The sequence below is a fragment of the Oncorhynchus clarkii genome, chromosome 17 (genome assembly GCF_045791955.1).
Source record: "Oncorhynchus clarkii lewisi isolate Uvic-CL-2024 chromosome 17, UVic_Ocla_1.0, whole genome shotgun sequence".
NCBI classification, from domain to species: Eukaryota; Metazoa; Chordata; class Actinopteri; order Salmoniformes; family Salmonidae; genus Oncorhynchus; species Oncorhynchus clarkii.
In genome coordinates this window covers 6,513,844-6,524,239 of record NC_092163.1, presented here as the reverse complement: position 1 = coordinate 6,524,239, position 10,396 = coordinate 6,513,844, and the positions used below count along the sequence as shown (strand labels likewise).

The 10,396-nt window shown below is 40.8% G+C and overlaps 1 pseudogene; it reads right to left on the bottom strand.

Moving 5' to 3' along the window:
* Positions 1-447: 447 nt before the first annotated feature.
* On the bottom strand, positions 448-1,741 carry LOC139370382 (zinc finger protein 135 pseudogene; annotated as a pseudogene).
* Between the last annotated feature and the right edge of the window lie 8,655 nt (positions 1,742-10,396).

Sequence of the window (10,396 nt, the reverse complement as noted above, 5' to 3'; positions counted from 1 at the left end):
CTAGCTAACAATTCCAAAACTACTACCTTAATTATAGACACAAGTGTAAGGGGATAAAGAATATGTACATAAAGATATATGAATGAGTGATGGTACAGAGCGATGGTATCATCTCCTTAGTTTTGTAGGTCAAATATATGTTTGAGTATACCCTGTACCATTTAATTTCATATGGTAAAGACAGGTAAACACATTGTCAGTCAACAATATAAGACAACGGGAGCACTGTGTATGTTCTCTGATAAATTTTAAGCCAATGTGATGTGAAATATCAATATACACGCTAAGAGAAGTAATTTCTCTCTCCTGTGTGGATTCTCATATGACGTTTAAGTGATTGTTATGAGTAATATGTTTTCCCACAGTCTGAGCTTTTCTAAGTCTTCTCCTCTGTGTGCAGTTTAATGTGTTCATTCAGGCTTCCTAAATGGGCAAAAGCTTTGCACCCTAGGAGGAGTGGTAAGGCTTCTGCCCTGTGTGTATTCTCTCATGTCGTTTCAACGTCCCTGATTGGCTGAAACACTTTCCACACTGGGAGCAGTGGTAAAGCTTCTCCCCCGTGTGTGTTCTCTCGTGTTGTTTCAGGTGCCATAACGCACTACAACCCTGTCCACATTGGGAGCAGTAGTAAGGCTTCTCTCCTGTGTGTATTCTCTCATGTCGTTTCAGTGTCCCTGAAAGGCCGAAACACTTTCCACACTGGGAGCAGTGGAAAGGCTTTTCCCCTGTGTGTATTCTCTCATGCTGTTTCAGCTCCCCCAAATGGTTGAAGCGCTTTCCACATTGGGAGCAGTGGTAAGGCTTCTCTCCTGTGTGTATTCTCTCATGGTGTCTCAGGGTCCCTAAACCGGTAAAACTCCTACCACACTGGGAGCAATGGTATGGCTTCTCCCCTGTGTGTATTCTCTCGTGCTGTTTCAGCTCCCCCGACTGGTTGAAACGCTTTCCACATAGGGAGCAGTGGTAGGGCTTCTCTCCTGTGTGTACTCTCATGTCGTTTCAGCTCCCCTGAATGGTTGAAACACTTTCCACACTGGGAGCAGTGGTAAGGCTTCTCTCCTGTGTGTACTCTCTCATGTCGTTTCAGCTCCCCTGAATGGTTGAAACACTTTCCACACTGGGAGCAGTGGTGAGGCTTCTCCCCCGTGTGTTCTCTCTCGTGCTGTTTCAGGAGTCCTCTCTTGTTGAAACACTTTCCACACTGGGAGCAGTGGTAAGGCTTCTCCCCTGTGTGTATTATCTCATGTTGTTTCAGACCCCATAACCCGTTACATCCCTTTCCACATTGGGAGCAGTGGTAAGGCTTCTCCCCTGTGTGTATTATCTCATGTTGTTTCAGGTCCCATAACCCGTTACAACCCTTTCCACATTGGGAGCAGTGGCAAGGCTTCTCTCCTGTGTGTATTCTCTCATGCTGTTTCAGATGAAATGGCCGTTTGAAACACTTTCCACACTGGGAGCAGTGGTAAGGCTTCTCCCCTGTGTGTATTATCTGGTGTTGTTTCAGGTGTGCTTTTTGGTTGAAACACTGTCCACACTGGGAGCAGTGGTAAGGCTTCTCCCCTGTGTGTATTCTCTCATGAGCTTTCAGGTGTGCTTTCTGGTTAAAACTCTTTCCACAGTGGGAGCACTGGTGTCGTCTTGCTGGTTTGGACGTCCCTGGCTCTGGTTCCTCTGAGTCTGGTCTTTCTCCTGCCAAAGACAGTGTTATTTTTAAATAGAGACCCAGATGAAACCACATGATAAAACAACCTTGCTACGAAGGTAAATCCTAAATCAGATCTCTCAATAACCTGAGGCCAGTTTTAACAATCTTATTACAAACTTATTTCATTCATCCTATTTTACAAGTCAGAACACAAAAACCTAGACAGTTCTAGGACACTGAAGACACAGACGTCGCTGGATTCCAATTGAACAGGTGGTTCTAAATATATAACTTTCATAGCTGTATGATACAGAATGTGACCTACACACTTCCTTAAACATCAAATAACTAAAGAAGTCATTTTGTGTGGAAATCCAAAACTTGTTTTTACATCGAAGATACAAAGCACATCAGTAACATCTCCCCGTTGTTGAAAGGGTTCGACACATTGCTGTTAAAACCAATTTCTAATTTAGACATTCACAGATTTTCAACATTTTGATTATCGCCGATGACATATTTTGGGTAAAGTAAAAAATAAGGTGAAATATTTGGGTAAATGTTCCTAAAACTGATAGTAACTACAATAAACAAAAAATATAAACGCAACATGTAAAGTGTTGGATGTTTCATGAGCATCACTGTTAGTCAACATTTATTCTTTGCCAAGATAATCCATCCACCTGACAGGTGTGGCATATCAAGAAGCTGATGGAACAGCTTAATAAAAGGGGGTAATAAAAGGGTAATAAAAGGCTACTCGAAAATGTGCAGTTTGGTCACACAACACTGCCACAGGTCTCTGAGGGAGCGGGCAATTGGCATGCTGACTGCAGGAATGTCCACTGGAGCTGTTACGGAATTGAATGTACAGTACCAGTCAAAAGTTTGGACTCACCTACTCATTCAAGGGTTTTTCTTTATTTTTACTATTTTCTACATTGTAAAATAATGGAGAAGACATCAAAATTATTAAAAAACACATGGAATCATGTAGCTCCCCACAGGTGTTAAAATAAAATATATATTTTATTCTTCAAAAGTTGCCACCCTTGCTTTCTCTCAACCAGCTTCACCTGGAATCCTTTTCCAACAGTCTTGTAGGCGTTCCCACATATGCTGAGAACTTGTTTTCCTTCACTCTGCGATCCAACTAATCCCAAACCATCTCGATTTGTTGTACAGGCTTCCATTAAAGAACATTCTCTGTGTTCTGTTAGACAGGTAGCTCTGGTGCGGCAGGTAGCCTAGTGGTTAGAGCGGTAGGCCAGTAACCGAGAGATTGCTGGATCTTATCCCCGAGTTGACAAGGTAAAACTCTGTCGTTCTGCCCCTGAACAAGGCAGTCCTAGGCCGTCATTGAAAATAATAATTTGTTCTTAACTGACTTGCCTAGTTAAATAAAGGTTATATTTTAAAATAAAAACTCTTTATCCACAATATAGCAGGGGGTGTAAAGCCATACGTTTTTTTCAGCAGCAGACTACGATCGATAATGTCAAAAGCCGCACTGAGTCAAACAAAACAGCCCCAACAATATTTTATCATCAATTTCTCTCAGCCAGTCAGTCATTTGTAAGTGCTGTGCTTGTTGAATGAACTTCCCTATAAGCTGAAAGTCTATATTTGTTTACTGTAAAATAGCATTGTATCTGGTCAAATATTTTTTTCCCAAAATTGTAAGGGTTGGTAACAGGCTGATTGGTCAGCTATTTAAGCCAGTAAAGGGAGCTTTACTATTCTTGGGTAGTGGAATGACTTTAGCTTCCCTCCAGGCCTGAGGGCACACACTTTCTAGTAGGCTTAAATTAAAGACAAGGCAAATAGGAATGGCAATATCGGCCGCTATTATCCTCAATTTTCCATCCACGTTGTCAGACACCAGTGACTTGTCATTGTAGATTTTATTTGCCCAAAATTTCATTGAAGATGCTCCAAAGATTTTTACTATCATTCTTCATGTAATTTATCTTTGTTTCATTGTGTACTTTCTTCTTTTTATTCAGTTTAGTCAAATGATGTCTCAATTTGCAATAGGTTTGCCAATCAGTTATACAGCCAGACCTATATGCCATCTCTTTTGCCTCCCACTTCATCATACCATTTTTAAAATTCCTCATCAATTCACGTGGATTTAACAGTTTTTACAGTCATTTTCTTAATGGGTGCTGCTTATTAGTAACTGGGATAAGCAGTTTCAAATGTGCCAAGGGCAGTGTTTGGTTGCTCATCATTACACACCACGGACCAACAAATATTATTTACATCAACAACATAGGAATCACTACAAAAAAATGTATGACCTCTTATACACAATATTAGTTCCAGCCTTTGGAACGGTGGTTTTCCTAGACATGGCTACTATATTGTGATCACTACATCTGATGGATCTGGACACTGCTTTAAAACCCATTTCTGCAGCATTAGTAAAGATATGATCAAACCATGTTGATGATTTCATTCCTCTACTGTTTGTCACTACCCTGGTAGGTTGATTGATAACCTGAACAAGGTTGCCGGCACTGGTTACAGTTTGAAGCTTTCGTTTGAGAGGGCAGCCTGATCACAGTTTTCCTCCAGTATTAGTTAATTAATAAAAAAGTCTTGAGTTTAGTTTGCCTGTTCTACAGTCTTTTAAAGATAGGGGTGTTGACTGCGACAGGCAATGTAACATCCATAATGTTTTAAGGAAAAGTTTTTGTAAAACAAGCACCTTACATTGGATCATCTAGAAACTTTCTCTCCAAAGCTACCTTTCATCAAGGTTTTATATGGTCTATTGGTTTCTCTCTTTTCATTGGCAGAATCCTTTTTCAGTGTTATGATATTCATAACATCCACTCTATCTTCCTGTCAACTAACAGAACTCTGCTGGTTGTCCTGGTAACAGATACCGGTGGGCAGATCTAATGTATTTGTTCAAACTAAACTACAGCACTTACTTTGATGAGTCAAATCTGATCCTTTCTTCTCTTTTCCTCCTCTCACAGTTCCACTCAGCCCCATTTTTTTCCTGCAGTCCACCAGCAGCACAGACAACCTCTTCATACCCAGCAGTAAGGTGCTACCGGGAGAGGCACGACGCGGGGACTCCGGGAGGGAGGAAGGGCTAGCATTGTCCTAGTAACCATAAAGAGGGTACAGCGCCAGAACTTCTTTCTCCAAACAGCAGACCTCCTCTTCTATAGCAGGGGATGAGTACTTTAATGAACTCATGGTCAGCGATGTTAGCTAGCTAGTTAGCATTAGCGACTAGCCTCGTGCTCGGCTCAGCATCAATCTTTAACAAGTTTGCAAATTAGGTTACAGTTAACCAGTTAATACGTCAACAGAACTGTGTTTAAAACACTGAGATTAGATCATGTACATTAAGATGGCCTAAATCGTCAATCTTTCACTTTTATGTTGGCTAGCAAGCTACCGAGGTGGTTGAAAGAGTAGCCGCGTCGTTGTTCCTGAAGAAGCGTCCGTCCAGTCCATTATACGTCACGGAAGAATCATCACCTGAAAGACGCTTATCGCCATCTGCTGTCTGGAGTGGGTAACGCAGTTTGGAAACAATACACTACACTACACTTTTGTATTGGAAAGAACGTACCGTAATTTCTAATATCTAAAAAGGATTAAACTTTTTTACATGTTTTATCATTTTTTTTTTTTAAATGAAAATCACTGAGGAGGGTCCTCCCCTTCCTCCTCTCAGGAGCCTCCACTTCCTCCTCTGAGGAGCCTCCCCTTCCTCCTCTCAGGAGCGTCCCCTTCCTCCTCTGAGGAGCATCCCCTTCCTCCTCTGAGGAGCCTCCCCTGCACGCAAAGGACATCCAGCCAACTTGTGTGGGAAGCATTGGAGTCAACATGGGCCAGCATCCCTGTGGAAAGCTTTCGACACCTTGTAGAGTCCATGCCCCAACGAATTGAGGCTAATCTGAGGGAGAAAGAGGAGGGTCCAACTTCATATTAGGAAGGTGTTCGAAATGTTTGGTATAATCAGTGGATATATCTGCCATTTAGCAGACACTTTTATCTAAAGGGATTTGCAGTCATGTTTGCAAACAATTAACATATGGATGGTCCCAGGAATACTCCACCAACTGAGCAACAGGACCACAAGGAATGATCAAGGAATGACACAGATAAACACACACAGCCTGAGTTTCAAAAATATAATTAAATCATTAGACCGTAACATTGAAACTGACATACTTCATATTAGACGTAGACCGATTAATTTGGGCGCATTTCAAGTTTGTATAAACATTTTTTTAACACCTTTATTTAATCTTTATTTAACTCGGCAAGTCAGTTAAGAACACATTCTTATTTTCAATGACGGCCTTGGAACGGTGGGTTAACTGCCTTGTCCAGGGGTAGAACGCTAGATTTGAACATTGTCAGCTCGGGGGAATCAAACTTGCAACCTTACAGTTAACTCGTCCAACGCTCTAACCACCTGCCTCTCATTACACTCCACGAGGATCCTGCCTGTTACACGAATGTAGTAGAAGTTGCTAGCTAGCATTAGACTTCTTAGAAAAACAATCAATCAATCATAATCACTAGTTATAACTACACATGGGTGATGATATTACTAGTTTATCTAGCATGTCCTGTCGATGCGGTGCGTATCGTTGCTCCAATGTGTACCTAACCATAAACACCAATGCCTTTCTTAAAATCAATACACAGAAGTATATATTTTTAAACCTGCATATTTAGCTAAAAGAAATCCAGGTTAGCAGGCAATATTAACCAGGTGAAATTGTGTCACTTCTCTTGCGTTCATTGCACGCAGAGTCAGGGTATATGCAACAGTTTGGGCCGCCTGGCTCATTGCGAACTAATTTGCCAGGACTTTTGGTTGTGCAATGAAACAAGTATATTTAGACTTAGGGATGCCACTCTTTAGATAAAATACCGAACGGTTCCGTATTTCACTGAAATAATAAACGTTTTGTTTTCAAAATGATAGTTTCCGTATTCGACCATATTAATGACCAAAGGCTAGCTAGTTAGCGGGCGCACGCTAATAGCGTTTCAAACGTCACTCTCTCTGAGACTTGGAGTAGTTATTCCCCTTGCTCTGCAAGGGCCTGCGGCTTTTGTGGAGCGATGGGTAACGCTGCTTCGAGTGTGGCTGTTGTCGATGTGTTCCTGGTTCGAGCCCAGGTAGGGGCGAGGAGAGGGACGGAAGCTATACTGTTACACTGGCAATACTAGAGTGCCTATAAGAACATCCAATAGTCAAAGGTATATGAAATACAAATGGTATAGAGAGAAATAGTTCTATAAATAATATATTAACTACAACCTAAAACCTCTTACCTGGGAATATTGAAGTCTCATGTTAAAAGGAACCACCAGCTTTCATATGTTCTCATGTTCTGAGCAAGGAACTCAAACGTTAGCTTTCTTACATGGCACATATTGCCATTTATTTACTTCTCCGACACTTTGTTTTTGCATTATTTAAACCAAATTGAACATGTTTCATAATTTATTTGAGGCTAAATTGATTTTTATTGATGTATTATATTAAGTTAAATAAGTGTTCATTCAGTATTGTTGTAATTGTCATTATTAGAAAAACAAATAAAAAAATTGTCCAATTAATTAATTAATCGCTCTAATAATCGGTATCAGCGTTGAAAAATCATAATCGGTCGAACTCTACTCCATATTTAGTTCAAATAAAATATTATTTGTCACATGCGCTGAATACAACAGGTGTAATGCTTACTGACAAGCCCTTAACCAACAATGTAGTTAAGAAAAATAAGGGTTAAGAAAATATTTCCTAAATTAAAAAAAATTAATAATAACAAAACAATAACGAGGCTATATACAGGAGGTACCAGTACAGAGTCAATGTGGAGGCTATATACATGAGGTACCAGTACAGAGTCAATGTGGAGGCTATATACAGGAGATACCAGTACATAGTCAATGAGGAGGCTATATACAGGAGGTACCAGTACAGAGTCAATATGGAGGCTATATACAGGGGGTACCAGTACAGAGTCAATGTGGAGGCTATATACAGGAGATACCAGTACAGAGTCAATGTGGAGGCTATATACAGGAGGTACCAGTACAGAGTCAATATGGAGGCTATATACAGGGGGTACCAGTACAGAGTCAATGTGGAGGCTATATACAGGAGGTACCAGTATAGAGTCAATGTGGAGGCTATATACAGGAGGTACCAGTATAGAGTCAATGTGGAGGCTATATACAGGAGGTACCAGTACAGAGTCAATGTGGAGGCTATATACAGGAGGTACCAGTACAGAGTCAATGTGGAGGCTATATACATGAGGTACCAGTACAGAGTCAATGTGGAGGCTATATACAGGAGGTACCAGTATAGAGTCAATGTGGAGGCTATATACAGGAGGTACCAGTATAGAGTCAATGTGGAGGCTATATACAGGAGGTACCAGTATAGAGTCAATGTGGAGGCTATATACAGGAGGTACCAGTATAGAGTCAATGTGGAGGCTATATACAGGAGGTACCAGTATAGAGTCAATGTGGAGGCTATATACAGGAGGTACCAGTATAGAGTCAATGTGGAGGCTATATACATGAGGTACCAGTATAGAGTCAATGTGGAGGCTATATACAGGAGGTACCAGTATAGAGTCAATGTGGAGGCTATATACAGGGGATACCAGTACAGAGTCAATGTGGAGGCTATATACAGGGGATACCAGTACAGAGTCAATGTGGAGGCTATATACATGAGGTACCAGTACAGAGTCAATGTGGAGGCTATATACAGGAGATACCAGTACAGAGTCAATGTGGAGACTATATACAGGAGATACCAGTACAGAGTTAATGTGGAGGCTATATACAGGGGGTACCAGTACAGAGTGGAGGCTACACAAGGGATGTTTACATACACTTAGGTTGGAGTCATTAAAGTGGTTTTCAACCACTCCACAAATGGCTTGTTAACAAACTATAGTTTTGGCAAGTCAGTTAGGACATCTACTTTGTGCATGGCACAAGTCATTTTTCCAACAATTGTTTACAGACAGATTATTTCACTTATAATTCACTGTATCACAATTCCATTGGGTCAGAAGTTTACATACACTATGTTGACTTTGCCTTTAAACAGCTTGGAAAATGCCAGAAAATTATGACATGGCGTTCGAAGCCTCTGATAGGCTAATTGAAATAATTGGAGTCAATTGGAGGTGTACCTGTGGATGTATTTCAAGGTCTACCATCAAACTCAGTACCTCTTTGCTTGACATCATGTGAAAATCAAAAGAAATCAGCCAAGACCAAGGAAATATAATTGTAGACCTCCACAGGTCTGGTTCATCCTTCGGAGAAATTTCCAAACGCCTGAAGGTACCATGTTCATCTTTCATTAGTGCAAATCAATCCCAGAACAACAGCAAAAGACCTTGTGAAGATGCTGGAGGAAACAGGTACAAAAATATCTATATCCATAGTAAAATTAGTCCTATATCAACATAACCTGAAAGGCCACTCAGCAAGGAAGAAGCCACTGAAGAAGGACCTTGGCTAGGGATGTATCCTTGTTTTGAATCCCAGCCACCATAGGAGGCCTTTTGCCTTTTGGTAGGCCGCCGTTGTAAATAAGAATTTGTTCTTAACTGACTTGCCAAGTTAAATAAAGGTTCAATAATAAATAAATCAAATATAAATAAAGTACAGAGAGATAATTGATGAAAACCTGCTCCAGAGCACTCAGGACCTCAGACTGGGGCAAAGGTTCACCTTCCAACAGAACAACGACCCTAAGCACACTGACAAGACAACACAGAAGTGGCTTCGGGACAAGTCTCTGAATGTCCTTGTGTGGCCCAGCCAGAGCCTGGACTTGAACCCGATCGAACATCTCTGGAGAGACCTGAAAATAGCTGTGCAGCGACGCTCCCCATCCAACCTGACAGAGGTTGAGAGAATCTGCAGAGAAGAATGGGAGAAAAATACAGGTGTGCCAAGCTTTTAGCGTCATACCCAAGAATACTTGAGGCTGTAATCGCTGCCAAAGGTGCTTCAACAAAGTACTGAGTTAAGGGTCTGAATACTTATGTAAATGTTATATTTCAGTTTTTAATTATAAAATACATTTGCAAACATTTCTAAAACCCTGTCTTTGCTTTGTCATTATGGGGTGTTGTGTGTAGATTGATGAGGAAAACATCCCAATTGAATCCATTTTAGATTAAGACGAACATAACAAAATGTGGAACAAGTCAAGAGGTCTGAATACCTCCCGAATGCGTTGTATGTAGACCAGAATATCAGGAACAGGCTGGATGTGAGAAGGAGTGTGGCATCTCACTGCCATTCAGCATTCAGGAAGTAAACTGAAAATGCCAATTCCCTTCTATGGTTTTCAATTATGAAGAGGTGGAATTGGAATTTGATTTACTTCCTGAATTGACTGGAATTGAATTGGAATTGAATTGGAATTGACTCCAAACCTGGTTTTACTACAAAGCTGTCAGCTTCATCATTCAGTCAATCGATGTAATAATGCATAACGCTCACAGATGTGCTTGTTCTCATTCAGAGAACATTTTTTAGTTGAATAACAAGAAAACAAGAAAAACATTTTATTATGCACCTGAATAACTTGGACATGGACAACCTGGTTGATTCTCTGCTCAACAACACTGACTGTGAATCAATCTGGTTGATTCTCTAATCAACAACACTGATTGTGAATCAATCTGGTTGATTCTCTGCTCAACAACACTG